The 17,942-nt window shown below is 41.4% G+C and overlaps 1 protein-coding gene across 6 annotated transcripts in view; it reads right to left on the bottom strand.

Moving 5' to 3' along the window:
• Positions 1-17,328, bottom strand: part of map2 (microtubule-associated protein 2) — a 94,332-nt gene extending 77,004 nt beyond the window's left edge. For 5 of the 6 annotated variants that reach the window (XM_054788279.1, XM_054788281.1, XM_054788282.1 and 2 more), the window contains exon 1: positions 17,214-17,328. The gene's annotated coding sequence lies outside the window, so the exon portion shown is untranslated. Of the gene's footprint in view, positions 1-16,853; positions 17,077-17,213 lie in introns of those variants that run through there. The other variant, XM_054788278.1, reaches the window with a different exon arrangement.
• Positions 17,329-17,942: the final 614 nt, after the last annotated feature.

Here is a 17,942-nt window from a genome sequence, read left to right as displayed (position 1 = left end):
TGGACACTGCCAAGTATTATTTCACCAATGTTTCTAAAATGCTGAATATGTGTAAGTTTCCAAGTGCGTATGTGTTATGCATATACAGTCTTACATATATTTATAATTAATCCAAAATATTTATAAAGTGCAGTGACTCTGATATAAAGGTACAAAAGTACAGTACAAAGTGATTATGCTGTTTTTGTGTGCAAGGCTATGAATCTGCACACAATATTTATATGTTTGTGTGTGTGTGTGTGTGTCCTGATGTGAAACACTTTACTTATAATGCATGTCACAAAAGGTGACACCGTTGTACTAGGGCGACGTCATATTACAAGCTGCGCTAATCAAATATGTCAGCTCATATAAACATAAATGAAAAGTGAACAGTTCTTGTCCTTGTCATGTCCTGTACTACAGGACATGATTACGCTACTGGTCCATAAATACATACATTGCACCAATGTAACAGCCAAACAGACACTTGAATGTAATGCAACGTAACGGCCACACACACACACACAAGCACTCACACGCAATGTCATATGGCAGTGGTTCCCAAACTTTTTACAGTCGCTTACCCCTTCAGACATTTGACCTGAAGCCATGTACCCCTACTCCAGCACACTTAAAAAGCAGAAAACTTGTAATCTTAATTAACTTGAAATATTGAACACAATTCATTGGTTAATTAATTTTATAGTCATTCCTTCAATGTACATTTTGCATGGTCACATTTCGATTGTTTCACATGAGCGCTGCTGAACAGATAAATCCAACGATAAATCCCCACTCACAGTGACAGGTTTTCACTGCTGCACTGCTGCTGCACCATTCAAGGACTGGAACACCAATCAAATGAAATATTCAAGATTAAAAACTCTCAATGCACAAAATAATCATTTTTAATTTTTATTCATGTATCCCCTATGATAACTGTACGCAAACTGTACGGGAACCTAGGCCATATGGGATTTACTGCAAATTGTATTCAATGTGTGTTAGAATCACAGAGACAACCATCGGGGGGGATGTAAAACAGTGAGCCAATACAACAGTGTTTAAATTACTAATCATTCCTAACACTGATGACATATCTTTTTCTATATTCATTGGTGTGAAAAAGTGTTTGCCCTCTTCCTTTTTTTTTTGAATGTTTGTCACACTTAAATGTTTCAGATCATCCAACAAATGTTTTTGGTGTGTGTCCCATTACATCTGGCGTAAAAGTAACACCGCATTTCAGAAAAAGATCATCATACCAACAGTAAAATATGGTGGTGGTAGTGTGATGGTCGGGGGGCTGTTTTGCTACTTCAGGACCTGGACGACTTGCTGTGATAAATGGAACCATGAATTCTGCTGTCTACCAAAAAATCCTGAAGGAGAATGTCCAGCCATCGGTTCATGACCTCAAGCTGACACGAACATGGGTTCTGCAGCAGGACAAAGACCCAAAAACACACCAACAAGTCCACCTCTGAATGACTGAAGAATGACTGAAGAGATGCTGTGGCCTGACCTTAAAAAGGCCTCAAAAATGTGGCTGAATTACAACAATTCTGCAAAGATGAGTGGGCCAAAATTCCTCCACAGCGCTGTAAGAGACTCATTGCAAGTATCGCTTGATTGCAGTTGTTGCTGCTAAGGGTGGCCCAACAAGTTATTATTACGTTTAGGGGACAATCACTTTTTCATACACAGCCATGTAAGTTTGGATTTTTTTCTCCCTAAAACAAACAAACAAATGTAACAACAAATTTCATTTAAAAACCGCATTTTGTGTTCAATTGTGTTGTCATTGACTAATATGTACATTTGTTTGATGATCTGAAATATTCAAGTGTGACATGTAAACAAAATTGAAATCAGGAAGGGGCAAACACTTTTTCACACCATTGTGTATGTTCATCTATACCATTAATATGTTAGTCTATTCTTATCAATTCTTGCACGTCGGTGACGTTAGAAATAGAAATAGTGTCAATAAAAAGTGTAACTGGCTCTTTCTTTGGTTCCTGAAAAAAAATGCAGTACAAGTACACATGCTTAAGTTTCCACTCCATCAAATATGACTGAGCAGGCGGCCTCATCTGTAAAAGTTGCAGTGCACAAAAAAGTTGCATCAGCAGGGTTAATATGTGCGTACACATCTTTCACCGCACGGGGTGTTATGTGCATACGCACCTTTCACCGCACATGATGGTATTTATAGAAAAATGCCCATTCCTGCACATTCTTTCACCCATGCGTGGATCAGTTTCCAGAATCAGTGACGCCCAATCGTGACACCACAAAATAAAGGTTTGTAAGTAAGCAACGTTTTGGGATGGAACCCACGCACCGTTTTATAAATGAGGTTGGTTCTAGGCAGTATAAGAGTACACTTTGGGTGCTGAGCGCATTGATTGTCTGAGGGATGTGTGATGTATCTCCCTTTCAATCCTCACAACCAAGCAGATTCGTGCCCAAAAACATTTGCACTGCTTGCCCTATACTTATTGAAGTGGTCAAAAACTTGGTAAAAAAAAAAAAAAGTGTTTAACAATAATGCATCTTGTAGCTGACCATGCAAACTGTATAACGCAAGAGTGTCTCATTCAACACTACCAGTTTTAACCTTGCTTATTAAGCAAGCACCAGCACACCATCATCCTCTTGCGTGTACTATTTTGCACCACAGTAATATAGATGCTATTTCCTGAGGGAGCACTGAATCCCATCCTGTTGCTCCAATTACTATTACGTGCATAGCTTCTGGAAAATTGAGCTGCAGCCAAAAGTCATTTTCATGAATGATTAATCGTGTTTTACTGATTAAAATTGTCCATCACAATGTCAGTGTGATTAATAACGTCATAAACCTATTGTGGTTAAAGGGAAGAGAAAGTGTGCAGATGAATCTTTCGATAGAATAAAAATATAATAGTTACGGCTGTCAATAACAAAAAAATATATATTTTTATATGCATTTTATAAATTAATTAATCATGATTAATCACCTTTGGCACATATGTCTGAAATATACCCATTTTCACTGTATTTTATTAACTAATAACTAATAAATGACAGGACACGATTACATACATTTTAGGGCTGCTATGACCTGTTTTTGTTGTATTGAAGTTGGGAGCGCGCCGGAGTGACGTGTTTGCACGTTGAAGTGGTGATGAATTCAGGTAGAAATAAAGCTAAAATAAGCGTGTCACACAAGAGTATACATCTGAGGGAGACGTGACACTTGCCTCCGTCATAACAGAGAGGTGTGTCTTACCATGATGTGCATGCATTAATTACAGTAAACATGTTAATGTACATATACAAGTATAGGCTGCACTTGTCTATAAGCCACACATGTGCATGTTGTACATCCATCCATTTTCTATGCCGCTTGTCCTCACTAGGGTCGCAGGGGTATACTGGAGACTATCCCAGCTGACTTTTGGGCAAGAGGCTGGGTACACTCTGCACCGGTCACCAGATGTCCATGTTGTAACATGGGATATTTACACAGAAAGACACAATATAAACCTTGCAATCCTACCAACACTCTGTGTTCCCAGCTTCACTCGTTAGCTCCGGTGAGAAGTGAGACATTTTTTTTTTACATTTGAGTTCAACAGCTGGTTCAAGCAGTCCAAGCAGAGGCTGTAGTAAATCTACACTTGATTAAACTTACTTATGATTTGTCGGATCAAAACACGATCGCTGTGTAACACTTCAAAACATGTGATTAGCGTCTATTAGCTTCTATTGCAGAAATTCACTACTTTCTGTTTCGGTATTTCTTTCAGACATAAATTAGCCGCATCATTGTTTAAGCCGCAGGGTTCAAAGCGTGTGAAATAAGTAGCGGTTTATAGTCCGGAAATTACTGTAATTAATAAAATAACTTTGTTACCGTGTTATTTTTGACAGCCCTAATAATAAATCCATTGCATCATTTCCAACATTTCCAATGTCCACTGTGTATGTGTGTATGTCAAAAAGCCACACATAGCAATCTACAATATGAAAGATCTTCCATGAGTAGATGTGAACAGTCCCAATGCATTATGGGCAAGTTCACTGACATTTTACAACGCATAAAAGAGGTGTTTGTTCATGCAGAATAAACAAGGAAGCACTGCAACTGACATGCAATATAAACTTATCAAGAGCCATTGTGACAGTCGTGCTTAGGCAAATGAAATTGCACTATTACCGAATTCTGCTATGCATGCAACTAATCTGACCTCTAAAGACTATGCTGATTGGTAATTAGCTCCTCTGGGAGAAAAGCAGGATCCTTAATTGGTTGGCTCACGTGATTTAGACACTCATTTTAGATTTTCCAAGTGATTATCCTCCCCATTTTCACTGACTCAACTGTGTGAGGGTTCTTCAATGAAATTCCAAAGAATGGTGCAGTCCATTCTGTTAATCTCCAGCTTTAAATGCTACTCTATGATCCTTTTTTCATCAGAATGTACAAAACACATTTCTCAGGGTGTAAGCGACAATAAATCCCTTTAAATCGACTGATTAATTGTTAATGCACCCCCTCCCCCCAGTGTCAAGACAATGCCAACAACACCATCACTCTGTTTATTTAAAAAAAAAAAAATCAACAGCACAAATACCCTATGCAAAGCCCACATTATAGGAACATATTTATTGACATTCACTGTGCGCGTACGTCTTGTGTATTTGTATTATTATACCGGTTGGCTCGAGGGAGCACTGAAGCCTGCTGTGCGTGGTGATGAGTGGCCTCTCAGTTTCCTTAGCAACGCCCCAACTCAGTCTCCATGGCAACTAATAGTGGCTTTAGCTGATTCAGAAAATGTTCATATCAGAGGAATGGATAGTTTTTCACAGATGTTGATTGCCAAGATTGACAGAGGCATCATGACTGATACCCCTCCCCAACCTTGATCTACCCAGTCATGTATTTGTCCTTGTTCCTGAAAAATCATCAAGTGTGTAAAACCACAATCGGGACAGTCAAAACAGCAATTGTTTCTGAATAGTTCCTGGAGAGTCAGCAAGCAAGCACTCACAACCGTTATTTTCAATGACGTATATTCTATCCTGCTCCTCCTCTTTCATTTTGGGCCATGATGTGTGGGTGATTGCCTTACATATAAAAGGAATACCACTACAGTAGACCCCTGCTCTTTCAGGTGAATACGATATGAGACCACATGCAAATAGCGAGAAACCACACGTAATTGAGACGCCCATAAAAATGTATATATATATTTTTTTTTACACGTGGCTCGTCCAGCCGATCAACATAGCAATAAAAGTAATTATTAGATTACAGTAGATTAGGTTATTAGATTAGCTCCGGCTCTTTCACGGTGAAATAGTGGTTAGCATGTTGGCCACACAGTTAGGAGATCGGGAAGATCTGGGTTCGAATCTCCGTTGGGCATGTTCGTTTGCATGTTCTACCCGTGCGTGTGTCGGTTTTCTCCGGGTACTCTGGTTTCCTCCCACATTGCATGTTAGGTTAATTGGCGACTCTAAATTGTCCATAGGTATGAATGTGAGAGTGAATGTTTTTTTTCTCTATACTGTATGTGCCAGTCCAGGACGTACCCCGCCTCTCGCCCGAAGTCAGCGGGGATAGGCCCTAGTGAGGATAAGGGGCATAGAAGATGCATGGATGGATTCATCTCCAGAACCCTGCCCTTCTCTCTTCAATTGCCATTGTTCACTAACGACACAATCCAGGTGATGGATGAACAGATGGAATTTGAGTCAAGGTGTAGCCTTTAGCCTGGTCATCAGGCCAGCGCTAAAGGCTAGAGAAGACATTTCCGCAAGCCGTGTCTACATTAACCCACTATGCTTGCCTGTTGTAATTCCAGTAACTACTTTCTTACCATCATATATAAACTTGTGTTCACCTCACTGCAAGTTCTGAGACAAGACTGACTGTCGAAACTAGTGCTACCGTAGCCAAACAAACTTTTTAAAAAAATGTCTTCAGTGACATATAAAATCCTAAACTGTGGGCTTTGTAACAGTGGTACATCTATGCCATACATCTTACATGTATTACTGCATCCAGTAATCCCCCGTTTATAGTGGTTAACTGGTTCCATAACGACCGTGATAAGTGAATTTCCACAAAGTAGAATTTTTTTATTTGTAAATTAAATATTTTTGCAATTAGAGAATGCAAAACCTTCTATAGAAGCCCTCTAGACATGAAATAACACCCCTATAGTCACCTTTACACTAGTACAACTCATATTAGACATAAGAGAAAAGAAGCCATTTAAAACATAAATACATGTAAGACTCTTCTAGGGGAGGTGCGTGGGGGACAGACAGGAAGTGACATCAGCAGTTCAGAGTTGAGTTTTATCTTGCCGTGGGTTATGCAACACTCTTACGTGTTAACACATAAGTAAAGCATTTTGCTTCTCAAAACTATACGTGTTCAAAACCAATGCATTTGCATCACAAAACTGTTGGCCACAAAAAAGTCAGACCTCTCAATCGCTCTGCGTTATTTTCTCTCCGTTCGTATCACTGCGTGCTGACGCTTGTCCATTGTTGCATATGCCTTTAATTTAGGGAAAAAATATGTCAAATTTGCTTAAATATGTGGGGGGGCTGTTGATATATATCGGTATCGGCCTTTATTTAAATCCGACAGGCCGATATCAAGAAATCTATTTAAAACTGTTATTTCACATATATTTCTGCGACTTCTGTCTCCGGATTCCCCACCCACAGCGCCATCTGATTGGTTAAGCAAGCCACAGCATGCATTAATAGCAGAGCCAATCTGAAGTAGACGCTGTCTTCACAAAGACACACACACGGCTGAGATGGAAGTTTTCTCGCGTGGATAATGTCCTGAGAGCAAACACACGTCAAGGTAAACGCAGAAAACTCTTGCAAAATTGCAATAAAATTCCCAGTGCTCTACATCTCACATCTACTACTAATGTTACAGTGAACAGCAGAATAACGTAAGAGCGGAGTAAACATTAGCGGCAGCTCTGCTCACTCGTAGTACCTCCCGACATGTCTGTGAATTACTTGAAAGAAGGCTGCTGATAATGTCGACAGTCTTAAACAATCCATGATAGTAAAAGCATGTGTGTGGTTGAGAGAGAGCGCGTAAAAAAACTCAATTAACTTGTTTTAATGGAGGAAAGCACACCAATGTGGAGGCTGGTTAGCGTAGCATAACATTAGTTCTAAAGGCTCAGCAGACTGTGCATTAGCAATGGGGAGAATGTATGTAATGTGGAGAATAGTGTGCATTTGCGTGAAAGTCACATGAAAAACTCTACAGCTGAAGACTACAACAATGTTAAGAGCGGAGTAAACACAAGTGGCAGCTTTACTAGCTCGTAGTACCTCCAGATATGTCTGTGAATCACTGCTGTTGGTAATATCAATGTGGAAACAGTCTGCGATTGTGAGACAGAGTAAGAAATTCAATTCAGCCTTCCATTCAAATATCCATCCATTCATCTACACCAGTTATCCTCAATAAGGTCGTGGGGGTATGCTGGATCCCAGCTGACTTTAGACGAGAGGCGGGGTGCACCCTGGACTGGTCGCCAGCCAGTCGCAGGGCCCCATTCAAATATTAACACATGAAATTGATCTTGTTCTTGGTTTGATTTCTATTGAACAAATACAATCAAATCCACTTGCAATTAACAAGCTAAAACCTTGTCAAATAAACTAAATGACACAATGTGATCGTCACGAAACATTTATTTACCATTCACCAAATCTACACATACAAGATGCACTTGTGGAAAAAATGTACTACAAGAACATATTTAGGAACAACTCACGGTGACTCACAGTGTCGTTTGAAAGTGTGATGGTCAGCAGCTTCTTTGCAGCGGCCTCTCCAATCATCTCACGGCACATAACTGTGGCAGGCAGAACCAACTCGTCCGCGATAGTGAGTTGTGCTACGCGGCTGGCACATTTGGAGTGGCTAAACATTCGAAGAATTCCACCGGCTTTTCCACGAGCGTCGGATGTTTGGTCTCGAGATGCCACTTTAGCTTGGACGGCTTCAGAGCTTCGTTGGACAGCGCTAAGTCGCATTCCACACACTGCGCTCTGGGCTCAGCCTACATTCACAAAGCCGTACTTGAGCAAGTCTGGATTGTATTTCCTGAAAAAAATCGTCTTTTGAAGGGGTTTGTCCTTAGTTTCACCTTCATTTTTTTCTTTTTAAAAACTGCTAGTTGAATGTCTTCTTCTGGCTTCTGGCTTCTTGTTAAGTGTCCCTAACAAGTGACTGATGTATCACTGCCACCAATGGTGGGAGGCAGTATTGCAACTGACTGTCTCACAGATAACAGCATGCGGCCCTCGAGGTCCACAGGTGCAGAACTAAAAAGTGTATTGCGGCCCTCTAGTTGGCACTGGCAGCCCAAGCGTAAGCTGCGGCCCCATGGTTAAGAATCTCTGTTCTAAGAGATGCTTCTGAGTCTAGGAACACCATGCTATTCTGGAGCTATTTTTCTATTAATTTGGTTAAATAAACATGCTTGAGGCAGTTAAACAAAGTTAAGCATTTGTGTTCTTCAACATCTTTGCGCCAATTTTTACAAGTTTACTGCAAAGTAATATCGGCCGTCGCCGTCCTTAACTACTAATAATAGGTATCGGTCCTAGGGCGTCATTATGCAATACTGTAAATGAATCTTCGGTTCATGGAGGACAAGGAGGAGGAATAAAATACAACATCAGGAACAATATGCTTTAGCAAGAATACAAAAACACTACAGCCGAATGGCGCCAGGACGAGGCACGGTCAGAGGAGTGACATATACTGTACATGACTCAGTTAATAATTTTGTGTCAAATCTAGCAGGTTGATCATTAAAATTCAAATGAAACTTTAACTTTGAGAGTGTTTAAACAAGAAAGAAATGTGAGAAAATGTTAATGCCAGTCTGAGAAAAGTGTATAAAGTGTATGATGAGGGGTTTTACAGCCGTTAAGGGGACCAATTAGACTACATTTTCAGGCCTTTGTATTGAGTTCTGGACTCCTATAGAGCAGCTACACACAATAACCCACACAGAAAGCTTTCTTCTTCCAGACTCTGCACCTCTTCCTGCAGTGTTTCTTGCCAAACGGTCTGTGTAATTTACTCCACCCCCAGCCCTCCTCCAGGTACGCCTTCCGCTGAGCCCACTCTGCTGTGATTGGTCACACTCCCAAGCGCTCCCGAGGACTTCCAGACAGCTGCCGAACCCCTTTTGTCCGATGACAAAATAAGTGATATAATACACCTTGAGGTGCAACCTAGACGACACATCATCAGTGAACGGACCTGGCGTCATCGGGTGTTTCAGGTCTTAGGTCCAGACACCCTCTTCCAGGCAACCCAGCCGGGGATGATCAGCCCCCGACTCGTGTCGAGGTAGCAAAACTCCGCCACTCCTCACCCCTTTTTATCCAGAGCCACCTGGAAGCTTCCTCAGCAGTTTCCAAGATAATCTTGATGGCTCTTTGTTTCTGCTGCCCACAGATCCCAAAGAGACCCAGGACCCGATACAGGGATTGCCCTGCAAAGCCCCTGCAGCCTACTTCCACAGGCTCGCAGCGGGCCTTCCATCCCTGCCTCCGACATTCCTCCACCAGAGATGCATACTTGGCTCTCTTCCTCTCTTGTGCCTCTTCCATCCTGTCTTCCCAAGGGACTGTCAACTCCAAGATCACCACCTGCTTGGTAGCCCCGGACATCAGGACGTCTGGCCTGAGTGTGGTCTGGGTAATGATGTCCAGGAACTTCAGCTGCCTTCCTAGGTCGACCAGGAGCTGCCAGTCTCTTGCTGTAGAGAGAAGCACTCCCTGCGCCCTTGGACGGGGCTGAGGCTTCTCACCAGCGCGAACAAAAGCGATGGAGTGCTTTGTGGGATTTTGTGCCTTGCTTGAGCTGATGGCGGTGCAGATGGTATCTGTCACTGCTTGCAGGACCTTGTCGTGGCGCCAGTTAGGACACTGATAAATTGTTACTTACAGCTTGCTCTTCTGACTCTTCAACACGTCCAAGTAAGGTTGGAAAGGCGTCGGACTTCAGAAACAGGTGAATGGTCCAGCTTTGTATTGGCCCGTGTTCACAAAACAGTCCCGTGTGAAGTGCCGTTGACAGATGAGCATATTTTTGTCTTGCTGTCCAGGAATCCGCAACTCCAACCACTTCTGCTTGGTATTTGCCTCTTCAGACACACCCGAACAAACATTTCCTGGGAACCATTGCTCAACGTGCTAACACCGTGAACAGAGCAAAGCAGAGCGAGGGTGCTGGGCATGCCAATATAAGGAAGTCAGGGTTGCGTTGACGTCAATGGAACTCGGTGTTAAAAAAAACAAACTCTGTAAAACACAGCGTGCAGAGCCGTCCAAAACTGCTTTCAGGTCCAACTTCCAAATGTGCAAACCTCATTATCTGACGCGTTGGCATCGTTTAACATGAGGATACAACATTGTAACAACATTTACAGGCCAGAAAAGAGGAAAAGAATAGTAGGTCCCCTTTAAAACATATAATTGCAAAAAAATTAAAAATTAAGTACTTTGCAGATTTCACTTATCGCCGGGTATTTTTGGAACCTATCTTCCGTGATAAACAAGGGAACACTGTATTCCATTTTTTTCCCCCATTTATAATTCTCCGCTCCTCATTTTTCTTTTTATATAATATTGTGCTAAACAGGAAGGACAGAGACTTGTGTATCACACCCCCAGGTTCAACTGTGTTCATCACACTTCTCCTCTTTGCTATCACTTCTGTGGTGGCATCACAAAATGCTCATTGATCTCAGTTTGACTCTGGGCTCTGTGTGTTCATATTTGAAATTCTAGCCAACTTCCAAACTGTAAGACTTTCTGGGTGCTGGACTTTGGAGCTTGCTCTCTACCTATGCATTGACATTGAAATAAGATTACTGGTGCCAGGTTGTCATGGAAGCAACACTGGCAGAGACTACTGCACCAGCTGACCAAAAGCAAGCACTTAGGGTTTACCATGTATGAAAACAATTATACCAATTTAGCCATGTTTTTTCCTATTTACTATTATCAGGAAAAAAAAAAAGCTTCTTAATACTGGATTCCTTCACTCATCTGCGTCGCAGCTCCTGAAAACGAGATGAAGGCACATAAAACAATGTGCTGCAACACAGCAGAACACTGCAACGAGCAAATCAAAGAGAGCGAGAGCCTGCTGACAAGAGATGCATGGATTGGAGGCTGTGCGTTTGTGTGAGCGTACAGTGTGTTTGTGTGTATGTGTGTATGGGGGAGAGGTTGAACAGTAGGTGGGGGTACCAAATGGGTAAATGCCTTGCAATGGGAGAAAGAAAGTACACCTTAATACACTGATTTAACAGCAACTGAACATTTTAAATCAACCTAATGGAAGAATCGAAAATGTTTTGGAACAGACACACCGAGTAATGCACACGTCAATGTTTCACAGTGGGGAGCGTGATAGTTTTAATTAATTTAACAAAGCAAGTGAGGTGAACAGTTTATAGAAAACTGTTCAAAAACCATTAGTATTCAAATAAAGGCTTTGAAGGGAAAGTTCTTGCCTACAGTACAGTATGCAGTGAGCATATTTCTGCACATTCCTCTTGGTCAAATAAAAAAATACCACATACACACGTATTTGCAATGAACCTGTACTGCGTGTGAGTGTTTACAAGCAGTCTCATTGTCTCTTTTCGTAATCCTGCAACTTCCACAACTCGACATATAATACTACTATTTATATGACACTCTAATCTCACCGTTTCCCTCACTCGCGGTGCAACCAAAAATAACACATATGGAACACACAATGTAACTGCACCACACAGATGAATGCGTACGCACTAGTATACATGCAAAACAATACTATTTTATACTAACTTAAAACCTGCCTTGCATGGTCTTCCCAGCAGCATGCCCTGCGGGTTATTTTTTGTTGCACCGTGAGTGAGGGAGGCATTTGGGTTGTTGATAAGCCCCTGTTGGTTTGTGATGTATGAGTAAGAGTGTAAATATCAAACGGATTCACTGCATATAAAGAATACTTCCTAAACAAGGTCAAGTTTGTCTCTGACTGCTTTCTGTGCAACTCAACCGTCACCAATGTAGGGCAAATGAGATGTGTTTTCTATCATTAAATGGCCTAATTATGGACATTATTAGGACAAATGGTGGGTTTCCCCACAGGTAAGAAAAATGTTTTGATAAAAAAAATAAAATCCATTAATTTGGGGGGATTGAGAATGCTGAATCCCAAATATGCAGGGGTCTGCTGTATTTTTGTTGCCATGACAACTAGATGAAGCAATTTCAAAAGAAATTGCACATGAATGCTGAAGCTGAACTGAAATATCCCAGAAATGTATTGAAATCTATTCAGCAAGTGAGGATTGAAGCAGTAACCATAAGGGTGGGAGACCACCACTCTATGACCTGAGCCAGGCCACCATGCACAAAATATGCAGAATGTTGCATGCAATTATATAACTCCATGTAGAAATTGCATGTGAATGCTGAAGCTGAACTGAAATGCAGAATGAATGTTGAAATATCCCAGAAATGTGCTGAAATCTATTCAGTGACTGAGGATCGACCCAGCGACCGTCAGGTTGGGTGACCACCATTCTACGACCTGAGCCATGGCAATGTGCACAAAGTAAGCAGAATGTTGCATCAAATGTTGAATAGAAGTGCAGACTGAGTGTAGAGTCTTGCAAGGTTAGTAGTCAACTAACACTGTTCAGGATGCGTCAGGCTCATTTGTGCTTTGCAGAATCTCATTATTTCAGGAACACATCGGTAGTTGCAGCACCCTTTTTATAGTGTAGTGATTGAATTAGGCTCATGGTACTTAAGAAACCCAGCTTTAATCAATTATCATGGTGTACAAATCCCACATTAGCTGCCATTATCTATAAAGATGCCTGAGATTTTCCCGAAAACTTCATCTCTCCTGAAAATACATATATAGGATATATACTGTATGTTCAAAACCATTAGAGAAATGAGTTGTCATACGTCCCATGTGACCTGGTGTCACCAAAATAGGGTTTGGCAAGACCAGATGATCCGAGATTAAAGCCTTAAAAAGGAAGATGCTTCCGTTCTTCCCTGGGGAGTCAACCAGCAGTCTGCTAAAGAAAGACACAAACATAAAGGCATGTTGGAATGGATCAATGATCTCATGCATCAATTGCAACAAAGGGGGCGTAATGGGTTAAAAATAGTACTAAGAGATGTAAAAGTAAATGGATTGACCTGTTAAACGATACCGACAAACCCAATGCTAAAATGTGACTCCACAGGTACATTATTACCATATTAAAGACAATACTTGCAATGCGTCTGACAGGATATTGCTTTATTCCCCTTATCTCTTCTCTGTTTGGTTTTGCACACGTGTAGGTGTCAGCGGTGATTACGTAACTGAAAGAGAAACGTCTCACTTCCCAAAATGCTCGAAACACTTCAAAACAATGCAGGAATAATTCATCTTCCGAGGATATCGAGGAAAAGATGCGTAGTGAATCCCCACTGATCGTCGGCAGGTTCAGTGTCTTCCGCACTCGACAAAGCATCTGGTAACACAGCTACCGATATGGAAAATAGGGAATTGTGTCTGAACAGTTACCTTTCATTCAGTCAGTTTTAAAGCATGTCTAGGACAGCTCCAAGCTGAAGGGACGGTGCAGGATCCAAAGTATTTATCTTCTAAATGGTAGGACCAAATCAAAAATGACGAGAGCTGTCCTATCTAGTCTTTGAGCAAGAACTGATTAAGAGAGGTGGAAATTCTTCTACGACACCATTAACAGTCCTTCTGGGATCAATTCAACGCCCTGAGAAAACAATGACCTGGATGAATGAGAATATGTGTGAAGCTGACTTACAGTTTTTTAGCATCAAAACATGTGATCGGTAATTTTAAGAATAGTGGGAAAAAACACAGTTACAGTTCTTTCCTTTATGCTGTTGTCCGTTTCCCCACAATCGGTCGCATGAGTTCTTTGCCTTAGTTTTGACACCAGATGCAGCAGTGGGTACCATTATACAACCACGGCAATTATTTGATGTATAAATCTCTAATCGTATTTTTGTTTAAAAAAAAAAAATACACCAATAAACAGAACCCCCGTACCACCAGAGCTACTCATATCATCTATCCATTTTCTATACCGCTTGTCCTCTCAGGGTGATGGATGACCGGAAGACTATCCCAGCTGACTTCGGGCAAGTGGCGGGATACACTCCAGACTGGTCGCCAGTCAATCGCAGGGCACATATACACAACAACCATTCACACTCACATTTGCACTTATGGATAATTAAGAATTTCCAATTAACTTAACATGCATATTTGTGGGATACAGGGGAGTACCCGGAGAAACCCCCCGCACACATGGGGAGAACATGCATATGCCACAAAGAGATGCCCAGAGATTCAAACCCTCGATCTCCTGACTGTGCGTCCAACATGCTAACAACTAGGCCGCTGTGCAATGCTTTGCGATTGTGATTGTTGTCAACATACCGCAATAATATCGTATCAAGAGTTAGTGAGTGGTCTTACAGCGGACTGATACGTTTTCCTAATGACAACTCAAACTCGTCTCAATCACTAATCTACTTAGAATCACAGCAATGTAGTCACACACACGTAACAAAGTCAATTAGGACAGTTATCCAATTGGGGGGGGGCGAGCGTTCATGGTTATTTCCCAAACTTTACAGGCTGAGCGTCCACTGGGGTTCACCCTTTTTGCTTTCTGTGCAAAATATTGGGAGGACGTCTGCAGATGAAGCTAAAAGACGGGCACGAGCGATCATCCACTTGCACCAGCCTCCCCCTTCACTGGTTACATGTCACGCTCCCAGTTGGTTTTCATTTTCTATTTTAAAAGCATTGCATGTTTGGAGACAGCGTTTACTTTAGGACTTTCTGCTGGCTTACATGACTAGCAGTTTCCTCCTCTTACCGGATTGTTCTTCTTTTGGGGTATTCCTAAAGGAACATGTAAAAAGGTATAGTTCACAAACAAAACTGAATCAAGAGCATAGAAAAATAAAAATCTGACTTCTGACCCTAAAAACAATCATTCAAAAACAATACAGCTCTCAGGTACAAGCTAAAAATTTAGGTGGCAAATATAGGTGGTCCTCTGGTTAGTTAACCTCTGGTTAACCACCTCTAAAGGTGGTTAATATCGATATTTTTTTTTAAAATTAATTTTGGTCCGTAAACAGTTAATTGGAGACTCTAAATTGTCCAAATGAATGTGCATGCGAATGGTTGTCGTGCCATGCGATTAGCTGCCGACCAGTCCAGGATGTACCCTTCCTCTCGACCGAAGACAGCTGGGATAGGCTCCAGCACACCCTAGTGAGGACAAGCGGCACAGGAAATGGAAGGATGGATGGATTTCCGACACTCAGTGAAGCCGTGAACATGACATGAGTCCTGAATGTGTGTATGTGGGTGAGTGCAGAGAGGACATTTGAGTTTGCTGATGTTGTTTTGGTGTGCTTGTTTTGTTTTTGCCATAAACAGATTGTTGATCGACCAGTTTCTCGTCATCTGTCACGACAGTCGAACAATTGAGGCAAGCAAAGTCAATATTGAGCACGTAGTGTACTCTTCCGCTGCCGCCGCCACACGCTGTAGCTGGTTCTCGAGCAAGTGTCGTGTTTACGCATCAAAATTACATATGTATGCCCCTGCGGCTATTTTCGTTTGTGTGAGCGAGTGTTAGAATACATTTTTGAAGCATTTAGCAGGTACAAATGAACAGATTTAACTCAGCAAACTGCATTTCAGGGCCAAAACTGAGTTCCGTCATGCACAAGGGTGAATTAAATTGTGACTTTATGCATAGGCTTGATGATCAAAATGGTTCTCGCTTTGATATAGTCCAACATTCCTTGCAAGGTCAGCTAAAAAAGGAACACAAGGCTACCAGTCTGACCTCTGATATCTTGTGTCGAAAATGCTTTACAATCTGTTGGCTTCTTGATGGACAACTGCCGTCAACCAAAACCTCATCAGGTACACCATGGGATGAGATCATTTAATGCTTCTGCAAGGACAACAAGGTGAAGACGACGCTGCGTTATAAGAGAAGCGCACTTCTTATTCATCTTCTCTCTGGTATCTGACTGACAGTCAATCCCCCTCCTACTGTATTGCGCCCACGACACAGGCGGTGATTCATTGGCACAGGTACCGTTGCCACCCAAGCATTACTTTGACATTTGTTTTTTCAGCTTGAGCAAAAAGTGACGTACAGAACAGACATGTTATTATAAACACAGGCATCACGCCTATTATAATGTTTATAATATCCTTGTTTCAATCTTATGCATAACAACAGTGGGACTAAAATATTACAGCGTAACACTACAAGACGTTAAATAAGCATGCATCAACACTTAGATCCGCTTATGTGCTTTACATTCCCATCATGCCACTGGATAGACACATAGGCCCAGTCCCTTACAGTAAGGCGGGGCCCATTGCCTGTCTGCCTATGACTTAATACATGGCAACATCATTGTGAAGGCATCAGGCTTTAACAGTGACTCCATTCACTGCAGGCCAGTGGACACAGAGAAATCAATAATCAGTCCCTTTATGGAGATAAGACATGAATAAACTGCACAGTAGGAGACCTGCATGCCATTATTATGCTTTTTCAATGCAGATTGTTTGATTTATATCACAAAACCACCTACATGACGTCAAACATGACTTACATATTTGTGTGACCCTTTCACAACATGACACTCACCTACAGGATATTTTATATTCATATACAAGGTAAAATAATTGTTAATAAATAAAGGCTTACCACAAGTCAAGTTCCTGCAGCATCCGTTATGGGCTTAATGAGGTCCAATGCAGAGATTCTCCCGCAGCCAAACCATTCATTCATTCATTCTGTTAAACAAGCGTGATTCCCATACAATGAGGTGGAAGCGCTATACGCTATTAGATTCAAATGTGCCTGAATCACACTCCAATGATGATTAAAAAGAGAGACACTCCGACCTAGCAAGAACCTCAAGCACCTCAGCCTCTCCTGTGGACGTCTGTCAGAAGGTGATTCAAATGAGCCCCTCTGATGGATTTATGTTTAATTTGCTTTTTCAGTCACAATTAACGAATCGGGTATTTCAAGTGTTGAAAAAAAAAAGGACTCTGTTTTTACCTGTTCGGCGCAGCGTCCTCCAAAGCAACACCGGCTCGCTCAGTCAGTCAGTCAGACAACACCAGCAGCAGCAGCAGCTACCGTAATGACTGGATGAGTCACACCCCCGTATTTCTTTTCATCATGCACTTTTTTACGGCTTATTACGGTGTTAGCTAGTGGTCCACCTGTTAGCTAGGTAGACGCCATAGACGTGTGTAGAATGTACGAGACGTCTTAAAAATAAGGAAGAAGTGTTGTTTTGGTTTTAGTTACAAATGTATGTCTCAGTGAAGTTTGTAGAGGGTTTATTTAAATATAGATATTGCGTTTAGTTTACAGCAAAACGGAACATATGCAGCAATCAATTATGTAAACCCAAATGGCTTCCACACATCAAAACATCACATGCTCAATAATTACGAGGTTATTTTTAACCCCATTCATCCCTAATTACCTATTTTCATTTTGTTATATTTGTACGTCTACTGAAATTATTTTGTTATTTGTTTCTACTTATCTATACTATTGTTCTGTCCTCTAGGTTGCTGCATTTATAAGAAGATACTTAGATCAGGGGTGCCCAAAGTGCGGCCCGTGGACCATTTGCGGACCACGGGTCATTTTTTTTACTGGCCTGTGGCACTTGTATCAACAAAATTAAGTAAACTTTTTTTTTTTTAAAGCACACATGGAAACAAATTGCTCAAATGTTATTAACTAATAACACAAAGCTTTGTCTTTAAATAT

Source organism: Dunckerocampus dactyliophorus, chromosome 9, assembly GCF_027744805.1.
Source record: "Dunckerocampus dactyliophorus isolate RoL2022-P2 chromosome 9, RoL_Ddac_1.1, whole genome shotgun sequence".
Classification (NCBI taxonomy): Eukaryota; Metazoa; Chordata; class Actinopteri; order Syngnathiformes; family Syngnathidae; genus Dunckerocampus; species Dunckerocampus dactyliophorus.
The sequence above is the reverse complement of the archived record's forward strand: the minus strand, read 5'-3'. Positions and strand labels throughout refer to the sequence as shown.